Source organism: Panthera leo, chromosome C1, assembly GCF_018350215.1.
Source record: "Panthera leo isolate Ple1 chromosome C1, P.leo_Ple1_pat1.1, whole genome shotgun sequence".
NCBI lineage: Eukaryota > Metazoa > Chordata > Mammalia > Carnivora > Felidae > Panthera > Panthera leo.
The window spans coordinates 43,759,029-43,777,324 of NC_056686.1; the positions used below are offsets into that span (position 1 = coordinate 43,759,029).

The following is an 18,296-nucleotide window of genomic DNA, read 5'->3' on the forward strand; positions in this document are numbered from 1 at the left end:
TTCAACATGGATCAGAGTTCTAAGTGTGAAAGATAGAACAATAAAGCTTCTTGATGAATACATAGGAGAATCTTACCACCTTGAGGTAGGCAAAGATTTTTTTATTCAAATCACATACTCACCAAAACACCAACCATAAAGGAAAAAGTTGAAAAGATAAAAGATAAAGGAAATGAATGTCATTAAAATTAAGAACTTTTAAAAATAATTAAGAACTTTTGTGCAAGAACAGAGAGCAAGCAGGGGAGTGGCAGAGAGAGAGAGGAAGACACAGAATCGGAAGCGGGCTCCAGGCTCTGAGCTGTCAACACAGAGCCTGATGCGGGGCTCGAACTCACGAACTGGGAAATTGTGACCTGAGCCAAAGTTGGACGCTTAACTGACTGAACCACCCAGGGACCCCAATTAGAGGATTTCTTTTGCACTGCTGGTGGGAATGCAAACTGGTGCAGCCACTCTGGAAGACAGTATGGAGATTCCTCAAAAAGTTAAAAATAGAACTACTCTAAGACCCAGCAATTGCACTGCTAGGTATTTGAAGGGGCACATGCACCCCAATGTTTATAGCAGTGCTATTGACAATAGCCAAAGTATGGAAAGAGCCCAAAAGTCCATGGATGAATGGATAAAGAAGATGTGGTATATATATATATACAATGGAGTATTACTCGGCAATCAAAAAGAATGAAATCTTGCCATTCGCAATTGTGTGGATGGAACTAGAGGGTATTATGCTAAGCAAAATTAGTCAGTCAGAGAAAGACAAATATCATATGACTTCACTCATACGTAGAATTTAAGATACAAATTTAAGATGAACAAAAGGGAAGGGAAGTAAAAATAATATAAACACAAGGAGGGGGACAAAACATAAGAGACTCTTAAATATGGAGAACAAACAGAGGGTTAGTGGAGGGGTTGTGGGATGGGGGATTGGCTAAATGGGTAAGGGGCATTAAGGAATCTACCCCTGAAATCATTATAGCACTAAACACTAACTAACTTGGATATAAATTAAAAAATAAATAAATAAAATTAAAAAAAAAAAATACCACTAAAGGGAGTGAAAAGGGGGTGCTTGGATTGCTCAGTCAGTTGAGCGTCTGACTTCGGCTCAGGTCACGATCTGGAGGTTTGTGTTTGAGCCCCACGTTGGGCTCATTGCTGTGAGTGCCAAGGCCACTTTGGATCCTCTGTCCCCGTCTCTCTGCCCTTCTCCGGCTTCTGCTCTCTCAAAAATAAAACCTTAAAAAAGAGAGAGAGAGAGACTGAAAAGGTATGCCACAGACTGGGAGAAGATATTTGCAATACATATATCCAACAAGGGACTTAAACCTAGAATATTCATGTATCAAAGAACTCATGCATTGCCGACTTCGGCTCAGGTCATGATCTCGCGGTCCGTGAGTTCGAGCCCCGCATCGGGCTCTGTGCTGACAGCTCAGAGCCTGGAGCCTGTTTCAGATTCTGTGTCTCCCTCTCTCTCTGCCCCTCCCCTGTTCATGCTCTGTCTCTCTCTGTCTCAAAAATAAATAAGCGTTAAAAAAATTTTTTTTAAAGAACTCATGCATCAAGAAAACAAACGGGGCAACCCATTATTAAAAAAAAAAATAAAAGACTTAAACAGACACTTCACAAATTATCAATAAGTATATAACAAGGTGTGCCACACATTATGTGTCGGTGACTTGAAAATTTATTTTTTTTTAAATTTTTTTAATGTTTATTTATTTTTGAGAGACAGAGAGAGACAGAGCATGAGTTGGGGAGGGGCAGAAAGAGAGGGGGACACAGAATCGAAGCAGGCTCCAGGCTCCAAGCTGTCAGCACAGAGCCCGACGCGGGGCTCGAACTCACAAACTACGAGATCATGACCTGAACCAAAGTCGGACGCTCAACCGACAGAGCCACCCAGGCGCCCCGAAAATTTACTTTTTTTTGAAGTTTTCAAAAATGTGTTTTCTTTCGTAATCTCTGCATTCAATACGGGGCTTTAACAGGCCCTTCTGACAGAGCCAGCCAGATGCCCTAATGAAACGCAAATTTAAACTACAATAAGAGACTGTTATGCACTTACCAGAATGGCTAAAATGAACCAGACTAACATTTTCAAGGGTCTGCAAGGAGGTGGAGCAAGCAGGGCTCCCATACATTGTTAGTAGGTGTATAAACTGATACCACGCTTTGGAAAATTGGCAGTATTTACTGAAGTTAAACATGTATGTCTCGGGGATCCCACTCCTGGATGTATACCCAACAGAAATGAGCGTGCATATGGTCACCAAAAACACTGTACAAGAATATTCATGACATGGGCACCTGGGTGGCTCAGTCGGTTAAGCGTCCGACTTCGGCTCAGGTCACGATCTCACGGTTCATGGGTTTGAGCCCCGCATCGGGCTCTGTGCTGACAGCTCGGAGCCTGGAGCCTGCTTTGGATTTTGTGTCTCCCTCTTGCTTTGTCCCTCCCCTGCTCAAGCTCTGTCCCTCTCTGTTTCTCAAAACTGAAAAATGCTAAAAAAAATTAAAAAAAAAAAGAATATTCATGACAGCATTATTTACAATAGCCAAAAATTAGAAGCAACCCAAATTGACAGTAGACTGGATAAATAAACTGTTAACCCCATTAACAGTAGAATGTATAAATAAAATAATACATGTATTCATACACACACACAGTAGATTAAATAGCCATGGGTAAGAACAGACAATTGCCACAAGCTGCAACACACATGAATCTCTTGGGCAAAACGTAGGGCAAAAGAAGAAAGGCACAAACAAGTACATACTATAAGATTCTATTTATATGGCATTCAAAAACAGGCAAAATGAATACATGGTGATAAAAATCAACATAGCGGTTACTTTAGGCGAGGGTACGGCTGGGTGGGGGCATGAAAGAGCCTTTTGGGCCCTGGAAATGTTTTGAGTCTTGATCTGAGTGGTGGTTGTAATTCATTAAGCAATATACTTAAGATCTGGGCAATCTACTATTTGTAAGCTATCCCACAATTAAAAAAAAAAAAACATTAAAAAGTTTCAGCTATCAATGTCCATCAGTGTCTCCCATTGCTTAGAAGAGAAAATCCAGATTTTTCTTCAGAGCGCTGATTCCCACTCATCAGTGGCTTCTCCCCTTCCCCTACTAGACCATAAGCTCCACAAGGTCAGGACCATGGCTGCACAAGCCTGTGACTGCACTTTTCGTGGCTGTAACCCCAACTCCTAGCACAGTCCCTGGCAAAGAGCAGAAGCCCAATCAATACATATTTAAAGTAAATTAATGGATGAGTAGTGGCTTTATCTTATTCCAATAGTAACACTTCCGAGCTCCCTCTCCAGCCTCCCCCCAGAGGTTTCTGGAAGCTTCCCAGCTCTCTCCAGCCCTGCAGAGCGCCTCACTCTTGCCCAACAGGTGGTGTTCCTATACCCTCTCCAGCCTTTCTGGAATGTCCTTTCCCCTTTCTTTTCCCACAAACTCCTGCCTATCCTCCAGATCCTTCTAAACTCACCCACAACTCCCTCCTTCAGGCTCTTACAACTTGAACACAGCGCATGAATCACTATGTCTTTATTTCTATGGCTCTGCAACTTCCTGACTTCGAGAGCTTAGACAAATCAGCTAACTCTCTGGGTCGGTTATTCAGTTTGCACACTCCCCTAAGACCGGTTCTTTTCCCTCAGTGTGCCCAGAAGCCTGACCTCTGTGGACTATATCGCCTGAAAAACCTTGCCTACTGATTCCCTGCGGATTCAATCACTGGGAAGTACCAGCAGGAGTGAGAGAAAAGGCTATTAATTCCTCTCCTCCTACCCCCATTCTCTACAGCCATGGCTCCCATCAGGTGCCCCCTCTTTCACAACTCTAGCTTCACCAGGTGCTCCTGACAACCTTCTCACTTCTTTTTCCTTCAGATCTATAGGTGGTTAGGGCTCCTCCCTGTTGCGAACCTTAGGGCACCCTGCCATCCCTTGTAGGTTTCCTTAACCCTTTCCACACCTGTGTAAATAGTCCCTTTCTTCAACTCTGCAAGAAAGCCTTCAGTTGCCATCTGTTTCCTACTGGGACCCTGTCTCCCATACTCCCTAACCCTCAATTTGTTCATTTGCAAAGAGGGAGGTGACTATGATGATTAACTGAGATGGTGTATTTGCAGTGCTTAGTACAATGCTGGCCATAGTATAATTGCTCAAAGAACATAAACTACCTTTAGAGTTATGATTTTGCTCTGATGCTGGACCATGAGTTTTCTGCTTCATTTAGTGGAGGCTCAATAAATAGTATTGAATGAATGAAAATATAAATGAATGAATGACTAGATGAGCAGTGACACAGAGAAAGACAAGAGCCGCTGTATTACTTATAGAATCTTCGTGTTTAGCTGAAGAACTTTCTCAAGATAGTGAGCTCCCTATGTCTGGAGGTGTACAAGCTCTGAAGGTAGAGGTAATCAGCTGATGGTGATGTTGAAACACAGTTCAGCAAAGCAGGTGGTGTGGAGCAAAGGAAGTTGGTTAGGTTTTCTGCGACCTTTTTAGCTCCAAGAGTCTGGAGCTGGGAGGCATAGGAAAAGAAATCAGAAAATCCCTTGGCTCAGATTTTAAAGAAAGAACAAGGGCAGATCTACACATGAACTCACAATATTTTGGTTCAGCTTTAAATTCTACCCAGCTGGACAGCCTCATTGACAGAGGAGCAAATAAAGCCCAGAAAGGGGAAGAGACTGGTCCAGAGTCACATAGGCAGGTTAGAACCCACCTGTCCTAACTCCTAGTCTGGTTTGGCCTCCACATGAGTCAGGCCTCAGAAGAAAATATATTTAACTTTTTTTTTTTTAAAGAAAATATTTTCCTCTTACAACTTCTACAAAATGACTTTTCTCCATACCTTTGAAGAAACAGATGCATGTCATAGCAGTGAATTGATGGGCTGGCAAGGAACTAGGCTTGAGTTAGGGAGGGGGCATCATCTGAGATCATCGCCAGACAAGATATGGGGTTGGAGTGGAGACGGGAGCATGTTCTCACCTCTTGGGAACTACTGGGACAGATGTGGTTAGTGTGGCCCAGAGCAGAACAGGGGCCCCTGGGAACAGCTACAAGAGGCAGCTCTCAGAACTTTCCAGCAGAGTGATCCATAAGGGGAGTGAGCTCCTCAGTCTCTATGGGGCATAGCATGGGCTGCCTGGTCACTAACCACCAATTTTGGCAAAGGGCTTCCTGCCCAGGTCAGGGAGAGGAAGTAGGAATCTCTGAGGTTCTTCCCCAAGCCACAAGAGTTCAGGACCTTAAGAATGGTAAAAAGTAAAATTCATCTGGTTGAATATCACCGACAGGACACTGGAGGCATCTTTACAACAGCCAAGATTTATCGGAATCTTCTCACCTGGACTCTTCCCATGGCCTTCTACTGCTCTCCCTTTCCCCTCCCCTACTCCACAGAAGCCAGGGTAGTGTTAATAGGGAGTTACCAGATCACTCTCCTCTTAAGGACCTATGGGGTGGCCCTTCACACTGAGAATAAAGTCCCTTGGTTCACAGGCCCTTCTGGAATGGCCTTTGCCTGCTCTCTGACCACTGTCCTGTGATTCTTCTTCACTCAGCACTCTCCACTACGCTGGTCTTCTTCAGGCTAAGCTCATTTCTTCCTCAAGGCTTCTCATTTGCTATTCTGCTATCTGGAATGTTCTTCTTTCAAATCATAGCACACCTTGTAGATGCTGAGGAGGTGCCACCCAGGTTCCCATTTGGGGCTGAGGGGCTCCATCCCCCATCTGCTCTCAGTTGAGACTCTGTTGGAATGCCTCCTCTGAAGACAGCTGGCTTGGCCAGTCTTGTCCCTTCCTGTGGGCAGCTACCCATCGGCTGGCCAGCGTGCGGGTACAAAGGCCAGACCCATTGCCTGGAACTGGGACAACTTGGAAAGGTTCTCCTTGTTCCTTGATGCATGGGGGTCAGCTGAGGCCTTTGTTGTGACTTCAGCATAGCCCAACTCCTTCCGTCACTCTGTGCTACTTCCCTCACGCACCCACAGGTGCCCGCAGGTGCAGGGTCCAAGGGCAAGCCCCCAGAAGTTTCCTACATGTAGCTCTCCATCTTAGCGTGTGCTTCTGGGGGTCTGACTGAGCCAGCCTGGTGGGCACCTCTTCATCATTTGAGCCTCAGCTCAGACGTTATCCTCCTTGGCCTCCTCCTTGGTCACCGTGTGTGTGATGTCGCCTGATCTCTCTGTCGCCTTACCCTGTTCTGTATTTATCACCTTTAGAAACTATCTCTTATGTTTGTTTATTTCATTCCTCCTCGGCTGTCTCTCTCCCAGACTAGAAAATCAGTTTCACAAGAGCTGCTGTCTTCTCCTCACTGTGCCCCAGGGCCAATGCCAGTGCCCGGGGCAAAGTTGGTGCTCACCAAATATTTGTGGACCACCTGAATGTGGACGAAGAAGCGAGCAGGTGAAGAAGGGGTGAACAAGGACTTCATGAGTGATGCCTGCCTTTCCTGCTCTCCACACCCTGCCCCACCCCCATAGCCCCTGAGCCAGGCTGCTGCTGGGGCCCCTCCCCCTTGTGACCCCGGCTGAGCCGGGGCCTCCTGGGAGGATGGAGCCTGCAGCCGCCTTGGCTGCCTGCCCTGTATTGATCAAAGCTGGGAGGCCTGCTGGCTGAGGTCTGTCCCAGCCCATGGGGGCGGGGGAGTAGAAGGGGGATTCTGGCTGAGATTCAGGCAGGGCTTGCCTGGGGCAGAGTAGTGCCGGCTAAAGATCCATCTGCTTTTGGAGCTGACAGCACCCCTTCCCCACAGCTCTCTGGGGAGGTCAGACCAGCCAGCCCCAGGAGGATGGCTGGGCAGGAGGGTATGGGGACAGAGGCTGGACTGCAGCTGGGTTTGGGCTCCTGGCCTCTTGCAAAGCCCTGCATTTGGTGCACATCACTGTTTATGGAGATCCCGCTAGGCTCCCTCTCTTGGGGCTGTGGAGTAGACAAATGCCTCTTTATACAGGCCTGCCGAGCACCCCTCTGTGCACAGCACAGTGCAGGACCCACGGATGAGATTTTCAGTGAGCTTGGGTTCTGGAATCAATCCTCACAGTGCACCGTGATCCAGAGCACAGCAAAGGAAGTGGTGAGGGGACATGCCCAGGAAAAGGCCTAAGGATGCTCCCTCCCATCAGAGTCCTGACTCAAGAATGAATAATCAGGGTAATTCCTATTTGGCCAAAAAAGGACCTTGGTCCAGAAGGGAGAAGTAACTCACCCAAGGTCACATGGCTACTGGCAGTTAAGCTGGGGCTGGAGCCCAGTCTCGTATCCTGCAGGTGGACTCAGAGAGTAGGATGTTCTGGCATCCGCAGCACTCTGCATGCATGTACTGAGCACCGCCTCTGGGCCAGGCCCCGTGGTGGGTGCTAGAGATGATACGGGGATGTGGGACACCCACCCCGACCTTAGGAGCTCACAGCCCAGGAGAGAAATGCACGCACGCCTGTGCACACACATACACACACAACAGTAATCCACACTGGTCCGGGGATGGAGATACAAAGAGCTGGGCAACCGCAGGGCAGAGGAAGTAACTGCATCAGAGCCAAGCTGGGAAGACCTTAGGGAGGAAGTGCTCCCTGAACTGTGTCTTAGATGGGGGATTTTGAAAAAGCAGGGACCTGGGGAAGGGGCAGAGCAGTCCAGGCACGGGCACAGCATGAGGAAAGACACTGTCTTCTGTTGCCTCTTCCAGGCCTCCGGAATCCAGCCTCCCTGTCCTTCTGCCCACAAACCACCCCACTGCCAGAGTGAGTGCTCTGAAACCTGATTGGGATCATGCTGCTCTCCAGCTCAAAGCCTATCAGTGGCTCCCCATTGCCCTCTGAATAATATCCTGTCATTCACAGAGCTTGAATGCTAGAGGTCACTTTAGGCATTCTGTGTCCACCCACTCCCATTTTACAGAGAAGAAAACTGAGGCCCAGAGAAGGTCATACAATGAGTCAGAGGCCACTTTAGAACTGAAATAGTGGCCTTCTGAACCCTGGTCAGGGCTCTATTTCCTGACACTCTAGCCTCTGGCCTCCCCAGAATGCCCAGCTGATATTTAAGGAGCACTCTCCTCTCTGGCTAAAGTCTCCAAATATCAAAGCTGGGAGGGACCCTCCTTTTACAGATGAGCAAACCAAGGTCAGGAAGGAAAGCCAGCTTTGCAGTTACTAAAATACTTGCACACTGGGGCTCCTGGGTGGCTCAGTCGGTTGAGTGGCCCACTTCGGCTCCGGTCATGATCTCACGGTCAGTGGCTTTGAGTCCTGCACTGGGCTCTGTGCTGACATTCTGTATCTCCCTCTCTCTCTGCTTCTCCCCCGCTCATGCGCATGCTCTCACTCTCTCTCTCAAAAATAAACATTAAAAAAAACAAGAATAGAATAGAATAGAATAGAATAGAATACAATACAATACAATAAAATAAAACACTTGCACAAAGGTTCTTGTTCAACTCTCACAACTCTGGGAAATAGACAGGGTAAAAGTTATCATGCCCATTTGATAGATGAGGAAACTGAGGTCCAAAGAGCAGTGACAGCTCCGGGTCACCTGGTGGCTCCATTTATTCATTCTTCTTCATATATACGCTATGCTTTTGCTCTGTGGCAGACCCAGCGCTGGGGACAAGCAGGGGACAAGACCATCCCGTGCACAGGGTGCTCCCTGTCTACTTGGCGATTCTGACAAGCAGCAGCTGCAGCGTCCCGCAGTGAACACCAGCACAGGAACCCCAGGGGCTGAGAGGCCCGTGGCCAGACTTTGCGGGGCGGTATTTCAGGGGAGTTCAGGGTGGGAGCTGGGGAGAGAAGGAGTTCCAGGCAGGGCCTTGGCCAGCCTCATGCTTCCTGCCTGGCCTCCTTACCGGAGCTCCTTCCTGGAGGATTTAAGACTATGTTGAGCAGTTGTTTTAAATTTCCGGGCAGGGGGCTGCGAAGGAGGGGGTGTGTGCACAGGCCGTCTGGGGTGTGGGCTGCTATTTACCAGGGCCCTTTGTGGGATGCAGCTCTCTGGGCTGGAGGCTCCCACAATTGCTTCCAGCTGGGCTGTCAGCCAGCCGGAGGAGTGGGGGGGTGGCTTGGGAATGGTGGGGGGAGCAAGAGAGTAGGTCAGGGGCATGAGGGGTCCCTTCCAGCCCAGTATCCCCTCGGCCTCCTTGTGCGGCTGCTCTTGTTGGGGTATCAGGCCCGGCTGAGCATCCTTGAACGCAAATGTGTCTATAAACTGGGAATCCATCCGGCCTGGACATTTCTGAGCTTTATGGCCTTTATGCACTTAATCTTTCATTTCCTCTCCCCTGCTTCATCTCCCCGCTCACTTCCCCTCTTTCCCCAAGAGGAATTGCTTGGCTCCCCCTCCCCCACGGCCTGTTGAGGCTCCCTGGCCCTTTTGTCAGAAGCTACCTGTGTCTACAGCTGTTCAGGCTCCCTTGGTCTCTGTCTGGGTCCACCGTTCACTCCCTTTGCAACAACAGTAGTGACGACACAGGCCTGGCATAAACCCCTCTCCTGTGGGGAAAACTCCTTAGCCAGGCAGCCGACACCCTGCAGCCTCCTCTCTCTGCTCCCCTCAGGTCTACCTGAGCTCTCTCCCTTGCTCATGTGGGGCCCTCACCCAGAATATCCACCATCTGTCTTTCCCCAGTGAGCTCAGGCGTCACTCCCAGGGCGGGTTGGGGCCTGTCCTCGGTGAGCCTGCAGCCTTATTTTCTGTAAAAGGAGAATACCATTTTGGTCTCGTTTGTCTTACAAGCTTATTGATAGATGAAGAGGGGAAACAGCTTTGGAGGTTGTCCAGGACTGTATCAGTTTGAGGGGAGGGAGGCTAGATCCATTTGGGGGGATCCTACTTTCATGGAAACATATTACTTTTACCTCAAGAAGTCATTTTGTGCTCCTTCTTGATGGAATCCTAGAACCGGATTCTGGAAGGGTGGCTGGTCTGTGGTATCCCAGCACCTGGCCAGGGTCTGGCTCAGGAACCCTCTCATATGAGAGGTTCTCCAGGTCTTTCCCTCCATTTTATACCAGGGAGACCAAGGCCCAGAGAGGGAAAGGAACACACCCAAGGTCACACAGGAAATCAGGGCAGAGTTGGGAGCAGTTTCTTTAAAACTTACTAAGGCGGAACCTGGGGGCTCAGTCAGTTAAGGGTCCAACTTTGGCTCAGGTCATGATCTCACAATTCTGTTCAAGAGTTGGAGCCCCGCGTTGGGCTCTGTGCTGACAGCTTGAAGTCTGCTTTGGATTCTGTGTCTCCCTCTCTCTTTGCCCGTCCCAGGCTCATTCTCTCATTCATTCTCTCTCTCTCTCTCTCTCTCTCTCTCTCCTCCCCCACCCCTCAGAAATAATAAACATGAAACCATTTTTTAAAATAAATAAATAAAATTTACTAAGAAACTAGTTAGTGAAAAGAGCCCCTAGCTGGGAGCCAGGAGAAAAATAGGTTTTAGCCTCAAGTTAGCCCCTACCCCAATCTCAAACAAGTCCTGTGAGTGCAGTCCTCTTAGAACCTCTCCGCCACCCTCCCCCACCAGGTTTCCTTCCTGCCAATTCTGATGGTGGGGGTTGGGACTCTCCTCTGCGGCCCCTCCCTCCCTCTCCTCCCGCACAAAGCTCTGGCAGAGCTGGGCCAGGCCTGGGGGGGAAGGTGGCAGGTCCCAGCTGCGAGGCCTGGTGGATCCCACACTCAGAGAATGAGCTTGCACAGAACAAAGAATGTCAAATGTCCCTTTTGTACTGGGGGTGGGGTGGGAACAGAGCCCTGAGTCGGCCAGGGAAGAATGGAGCAGGATGGGTATGTAAGGGCCAGGATGGTAGGATGGAGTGAGGGTGTGCTCTCTGGGGATCCGAGAGGGTAAAATGTCAGACACGAGTCTCTAGTCTACCCTCCCAGGCCCAAGAGTGCTTTGGCATCGTGGGGGCAGGGTAGGGGGGAGCCACTTGCCTGGTCCCACAGCTGATGGTCACTAGGCTTTCTCATTGCATTTCTTTCCACCCCTTGAGCACCAGCTGTGGAGCCCTCTAAGGGGCCCAATCTTCAGCAAAACCCCATGTGGATGGCCTGATCACTCCCATTTCACAGCAGGGAGAAGTGACTTGTGTCTAGCTACTCAACTAGGGACAGGCAGAACCAGAATTTGAAATCAAGTCTAGCTACAAGCCAAGGCACTTATCACTTTTCCCTCGAGGGCAAAGGTCACTCCTGGCCAGATTTTTAACTGGACAAAAGGATCTTCAGAAAGGTGAAGTGACTTGCCTTGGGCTACCTGCCCTCTTTGGGACAGGGACTAGCTAGGCCAGCCCTCCCACCTGCCCTGACTGGCTTCAGCCCTGAATGACTGAGAGCCTTAGGACCAAGGAGATGCTCTTCTTCCTCCCCGGTCAGTTTAAGCTCCCGATTGTCAACTAGGAGCCACCTAGGAGCCTGGAGACTGGCTCCTTATCAGTTGTGTGGTGCCAGTCAGAACATCTATGCTCTTGGAGACTGAGTTTGCTCCCCTATAAATAGGTTCTGCCTTGTAGGGTGACTGGGGGGAGGTCTAGGAGACAAGAGAGGCAAAGGTGAGTAGCACTGACCAGGTCTCCGGGCAGGTGAATTGTCCTCTTCCCTCCTTTCTTCTTCCCTGCCTCCCTCCTCTTCTTGGCTCTTTGGTCTTGAGGTCAGATCAGGCCTGATTAATAGGCCTGGGAAGCTAGTTCAGCAGGGGCTGGGAGAGACAGGGAGCAGGAGAAGGAAGGAAGCAGGAGAGGGGACAGAGAAGAGCCCAAGAAGAAGGAGGCAGAGTGAGAGAGCCTGATCTATCTTCAGATTCCTGTCCAGAGGCAGGAATTCATTTCTGGAGGCTCACAGCACTGTCGTCTCATCCTCTAGAACCCTGGATTACCTATCCGAGAAGGAACCGTCCCCTGTTCCTTACACCAAATCATTCAGATGAGACCAGAAGCGGGCCTGGGGAAGGCCCTGTCCTAGCACTGGAAGAGGCTGCTGGGACATCCCCATCTTGTGAACCCGCTGGTTGAGAGGGTGCGGGAACAGGGGTGGTGGTATAACTTTGTCCTGAAGCCAGCGAGCACCACGCGGTTCTCCCTCAAGCTGTTTACTTGGGGGTGGCCCTGGGGGTCTGGAGGAGATTATGGGAGCTCTAAGGCTGAACAAAGTCCCCCACGTTGGTGTGTCCTTGGACCCAGGTCTCCTGGGGTCTGTTCCACCTACACTCACATGTCCCCACCTTGCACTTAGGGTGAACACTTAACACTCAAGGGAGTGGGGGACTGACTGCAGGTTGTCTCTGGCGGGCTGGATGGATTCCTCGCAGAAGATGCTCAGGCCCTTTAAAAAGAAATAAATAAATAAATCGAAGACCAGATTTAAAGTCTTGCCTGAATGCTCCCAGCCCAGCTTCTCCCTCCCTCCTCCCCCTGGAGCTCTGCAGCCCCCACTGCCTGAGCCCCTCCAGGGTTGTTCACCCTTCCAGTTGAGTGAGAAGAGGGGGAAGGAATCTTGTGTTTTTGAGGGCCTCCTATGCGCCGGGTGCTGTGCTGTGCGCCTTACCTTTCTGGCTTCAGACTTCTCCAGCCTTACGAGGTTACAGCAGGCGGTGTTGTCCCCACTTGTCCGGAGCCTGGCAGGAGAGAAAGGTTGGGCTGAGAGAGGGTGGGAAACTTGTCGGAGGCTGCAGAGAGGCAGAACCAGGGCTTGTCCTCAGGTCTTCCAAGCTTGGCTCAAAGTTCTCTCCTGTGCCCCCCCCCCCCCCCCCCCCCCCCCCCCCCCCCCCGCCCTGCTCAGCATCTCCAGGATCAAAGTGCCGGGGCAGGCTGAAATGGGCAGCCATCAGAGCTGGAAGGGGGCTCAGAGACCATATCACGTGGCCTTCCTCATATGGATGGAGACTGTGACCCAGAGGAGGCAATGGGCTTGCTCAGGGTTCCACAGCAAGTCATTCGGGGCACATGCAAGGTGCTGGAGGCTAAAACACGGTGAACAGAAAGGCAAGATGCTGGTCTCATGGAGCTCTTACTGCTGGAGGAGACTAGCAGTGCACTTGGGGTTCTGATAAGGGAAGTTTGGTAGCCTCCCATTTCACAGAGCAGCCCCTAAGCCAGAAGGCTTCCTGGAAGAGGTGATTTCTGAGAATTGAATGGTCGCTGGTGACAGGCAGACAAGAAATGGTGGGGCAAGAATGCTCCAAGCGTGGGAGCTTTCTCCAGTCTCCATGCCTCACGGAACCACTGGGGAATTTTAAGAGATGAAGTATGCTCTGGCTTAGAGTTGCCAGCTAAAATACAAGATGCCCAGTGATCGAAAGTTTCAGATAAACAACAAAAAATTGTTTAGCATAAGTATGTCCCATGCAGCATTTAGGATATACTTATACTAAAAAAAAAAAAAAAAAATTATTTGTCTGAAATTTCAATTTATTTCTTTTTATTTCTTTTAAGTTTATTTATTTTGAAAGAGAGGGAGAGAGAGAGCACATGAGCAGGGGAGGGGCAGAGAGAGAGAGAGAGAGAGAGAGAATCCCAAGCAGGTCTCTCCCTATCCACCCTCCTATCAGTGCAGAGCCCCATTTGGGGCTCGAACTCAAGAAACTAAGATCATGACTGAAATCAAGAGATGGATGCTTAACCGACTGAGCCACCTAGGCACCCCTATTTATTTGTTTGTTTAGAGAGCATAAACTAAAGAGAGGGGTAGGGGGAGAGAGAATCTTAAGCAGGCTCCACACTCAGTGCAGAATCTGATACGGGGCTCAATTCCATGCCTCTGGGGTCACGGCCTGAGCTGAAATCAAGAGTTGGATTCTCAGCTGACTGAGCCACCCAGGTGCCCCTGAAATTCAAATTTAACTGAGAATCCTGTATTTTTCTTTGCCACATCTGGAAACTTACTCTGGTTGCCATGGGGAGATTGGGTTGGAGGGTCTGAGGCTGGAGGCCAGAGGCAGCAGGGAGAGGGTGGAGACACGGGAGACTGAGTCTGAATGGAGTAAGAGGGAAAAGGAAGAGGCAAGGCTAGCAGCCTGCCATCTAGGCGATCAGGCCGGGGCATGGAGGTGGTACTCCCAGGGAGGATGGTGAGTCAGGGGCATGGAGCATTGAGTTATGGACGTTATGGCTGACATTCCCCAGAGCCCTCCAAGTGGAAGTGTTCAGGTGACAGTTGGGGACAGGGTGAGAAGCATAGTGGCTGAAGTGTCATTGGCAGAGTGGGGGAAAGGAGATTCCAGTTGAGAGGACAGCAGGGGCTGATGTGGCGGTGGCCCCCCTTGTGCACCCCCATCACATGCCTCAGTTGTAATTACTGGCTCAGGGAGGGGCTTGGGGGCCGATGCCCCGTTGCAGCTGGTTCTGGTCCCTGGTAGTACCACGCCAGGTCTACCTCTGCTAGTCTCCAAGGACTGGAATTTGACTTTATCTTCCCAAAGGTCACCTTGCCCACAGCCCTACCCCGGGGATGGACATTCCTCACATTCCGTGGCCCTCCCCGGAGGTGGTGGGTCCAGGTTTCCAACCATCCTCCGCTCCTCTTGGCAGGCCTTACCGAAGGCCTACTGTGCATCCCTGGGGTCTGGACCCGGGAGTCTGACCAGTCTGTATTCTGACTCTGCCTCCCACCAGCTGGGTGATCTCTGGGCCAGTTACCTCCCCCTCCTGAGCCACACTGTCCTCACCTGCAAATTGGGGATCATTCAGACAGGAGTGTTGCGTGGTCATGTCTTTAAAAGCACCTGCCTCAGCACTTGGCATTCAGTAGGTGCTCTGTAATGGCAGATCCCCCTTCGTCTCCTCCGAGCCTCAGTTTCTTCATTTTGAAAGAATGATATAATCTTCCATGACAAGCCAGGGACTGGGCATGTGTGGGCTGTGATGGCCCATGAGGTAGCTGTGCAGGAGGCCTCAGAACGCTATACTTCCCAGGGCCAGCAGAGGCTGGAAGCAGAGGCTGAGATGACCTTAGCCAGGCAGGGAGCAGGCAGATGAATGAATGGCTACAGTCTCCTTGATATGGCTGCTGGGAACCAGAGGGCCTGGTGGGAAAGGCCGATAGAAACAGAGGCAGGGGAGTCCACAAATCTGGGCAGCTGGTCCTCGGCTCCGACTCTGTTATCTAGGGCTCTCCTCTGCCTTCCTCCAGTCCCACCCCTGCTCCAACGTGTGGTGTAAATGGGGCCAAGAGGAAATGCCACCTGGAGCCCAAGTTTATCATTCTAGATCATGCTCCAGGTGCCTGGCGTCTGGAGTTCCCTGCCCAAAGGGCTCTAAGCCCAGGACCTGCGTCTATCCTCCCACCAGACTGTGCTGCAACCTTAGGCCTGAGGGCTGGACAAGGAAGCTGTTTGGGGGGCAACTGTGCCTGGGAGCTTGGACAGGGGGCCTGAGTCCACATGTCTGCACACAAAGACCTTTACAATAGATGGGAAGCAGGGTGGGGAAGAGAAGGACAAACTGGCAAGAGGACTGCCATTTGGTTTTTCTTTCTTTCTTTTTTTTTTTAATGTTTATTTTTGAGAGGGAGAGAGAAAGAGAAAGAGAGAGCGCGCTCCAGGGAGGGCAGACAGAAGATCCAAAGCCGGCTCTGTGTTGCCAGCAGAGAGCCTGATGTGGGGCTCTAACTCACAGATCCTGAGACCACCTGAGCCAAAGTCAGACGCTTACCGACTGAGCCATCCAGGCACCCAAGGGGACTGCCATTTGAACTCTTGCCTCAGGCTGCAAATGTGAGGGGTGGGCCACGCTGTGGAGGGGCCAGTGCCAGAGGAGTCCCAGGGTGGTAGTTGGAGGCTTTGACCCAATGACAGGTCAGTTTTACCTACAGATTCCCAGACCCACCCATGGAAATTCATATTCTTGAATTTTGGAGAAGATTCTAGAATTTGCATGTTTAAAAATTTTTTTTTTTTAACGTTTATTTATTTTTGAGACAGAGACAGAGCATGAACGGGAGAGGGTCAGAGAGAGGGAGACACAGAATCTGAAACAGGCTCCAGGCTCTGAGCTGTAAGCACAGAGCCCGACGCGGGGCTTGAACTCACGGACCGCGAGATCATGACCTGAGCCGAAGTCGGCCGCTTAACCGACTGAGCCACCCAGGCGCCCCTAGAATTTGCATGTTTAATAAAGATGGCCAGAGACCATGCAGGAGCTTTGTGCCCTTCTTACAATAACCCTTCAAGATAGCTGGGAGGAAACTGAGGCATTATAAGAAGACTTAACTAAGACCTTCTGCCTGGCAATGGACAGAGCTGGGATGAGTCAGTACAATATGATATCTCCTTGTACTCTCCTGCCCCTCCCTCACCCCAAACAACCCTCCCAAACCCCAAAACCTCAGAAAGTGATAACAGCACACATACAATTTGGGTCAGAAGTCCGGACAAATTCTACTTGGTTCCAGGAAAATGAAGCTTAGAATCCAATCTCAAAGCATAAATCCTCTTCTCTGGCCTGGTGAGGGGCCCCCACCCTCTGCTGATGCTGGGGCAGCTCTCAGACCCTGGCAGGATTTGTTACCATCCAGGCACTGATGTCCCCATGATGGTCTCTCCAGCCCAGGTCTCTGTCTCTCAGCTCCAAACTCAGGTGTTCTCAAGCTGGGTAGCACCTCCCACCTCCAGACCTGCCCCTCTTCTGGCCCTGCCAGACTCTCAGTGCTCAAGCCAGCCACCCAAGTGCCCATGTCCGTCCTTGACTCTGCCCTTTCCAGCCACTTCCAGTCCACAGGTCACCATCCTGCCATGTCTACTTCCTTAATAGCCATGAATCTGTCCCCATCTTCCCTGACCTTGTATCTCCCCTTGTTGAAGCCTCACCGTCTCCTAAAAGGACCACGGGCCCCTCCAAGCCACTGCATATATGGCAGCTGCAGTGGTCTCTAGGAAAACAAGGGACAGGTCATGCCTCTGTTCAAAACCCTTCGGTGGCTCCTGTCTCCGTGCCCTCTGACCAAAAGCCAAGCTTTTCTACACTCTCCAGGAACACTGAGGGGCTTTGTAAGTCTCCCGGACACCCCTCCTCACCCCCACCCCTGCTATTTTCACCTCTGTGCCTTTGCTGCTGCTGTTCCCTCTTCCCTTGGCTAACTGCTACTTCCTAAGATTCCATCAGCATGGCCTCCGGTAGGAAGCCACCCCTGGGGCTCCCAGGCTGGGTTAGGACCCCTCCTCGGCTGCCACTGCCACGGCTATCTTGAGCACTTGCCACCTGCACTCATAATAATAGCTGGTATTACTGAGTGCTGACTCCTCGTATTTTTCTTTATTGACCCATTTAACCTTCACAAGCACCCTATGAGACAGGTTGTATGATCATCTCCAGTTTCAGAAGGGTAAAAGGTTAGGTAAATTGCCCAGATCGCACTACCTGGGGATTTGCAACCAGAGTGGCTGGCTCCAAACAGCCGACCTCTCATCCTGAGATGCTGCCTCCTGCTGCACTGGGTGGACGTTTGGGGTGGTGGGGGGGCAGGGGTAGGGTAGGGAGTGGGGTCCTGGAGGGCTTCTAGTATGACTTCTGACCCATCAGGATGAGCCCAGCAGCTAGCCGAGGTGGTGGCATAGGTAGGTGCCCGACGCCTGGCGCTCCTGCCCTAGTCTCAGACCGCTGCTGGGCTGTGAGGGCCCCCGGCGACCGGGGCCTCAGGCGGCCCAGCTGGGACGGGCTTGGGGCCAGATGGGCTGCACTGCTGCTGGGAGGCCAGGGCGGCCGGCCGGGGCCGCGCGTTGCCATGGGAACGAGGGGCGGCCGCCCCGCCCCGGTGGGCGGGGGAGCAGGTGGCGGGACGGTGCGCAGGCTGGGGGAGGGGCCGGAAGGGGCCCGCAGGGGCCAAGGCTGGAGGGGCGCGCCCTGGGCTCCTCCTCCTCCTCCTCCCTGCTGCCCGGCTCCCGGGCTCCCTAGGCGACTCGGCCTGTGCCTCGCCGCTTCGAGCTGGGGCTCCAGTCCAGACCTGGGCTCCCACTCCCCGTGCATCTGGGGCTTATCACTGCCTCTGTCTCTCCCTCCCAGCCTCAGTTTCCCCGACTTTGGAACGGAGGCATTGGACCAGGAGATTTTCCCGCACGCTTCAGCGCACATACTTTTTATGGCTCTGGGATAGGGCCGGGAGGATTCAGGGTTTGGTAATTTCTCATCCTCTTCTTGGATGGAGGCATGCTCTCATCAAATGACGCCTGTCGTAGGACTCAGAAGAGGGGAATGTCTGGTGGAGCTTCGGAACCCAACCTCCTTCATCACATAGAGCAGGCAAAGGAAGCCCAGAGAGAGTGAG

At 51.3% G+C, this 18,296-nt stretch overlaps 1 long non-coding RNA gene across 1 annotated transcript; it reads right to left on the reverse strand.

Moving 5' to 3' along the window:
- Positions 1 to 10,466: 10,466 nt before the first annotated feature.
- Positions 10,467 to 17,729, reverse strand: LOC122227295. The gene is made up of 3 exons (XR_006205957.1): positions 17,393 to 17,729; positions 12,585 to 12,654; positions 10,467 to 12,362 (listed from the first exon to the last, which is right to left on the reverse strand). It is a non-coding gene; the product is annotated as an uncharacterized LOC122227295 (long non-coding RNA).
- Positions 17,730 to 18,296: the final 567 nt, after the last annotated feature.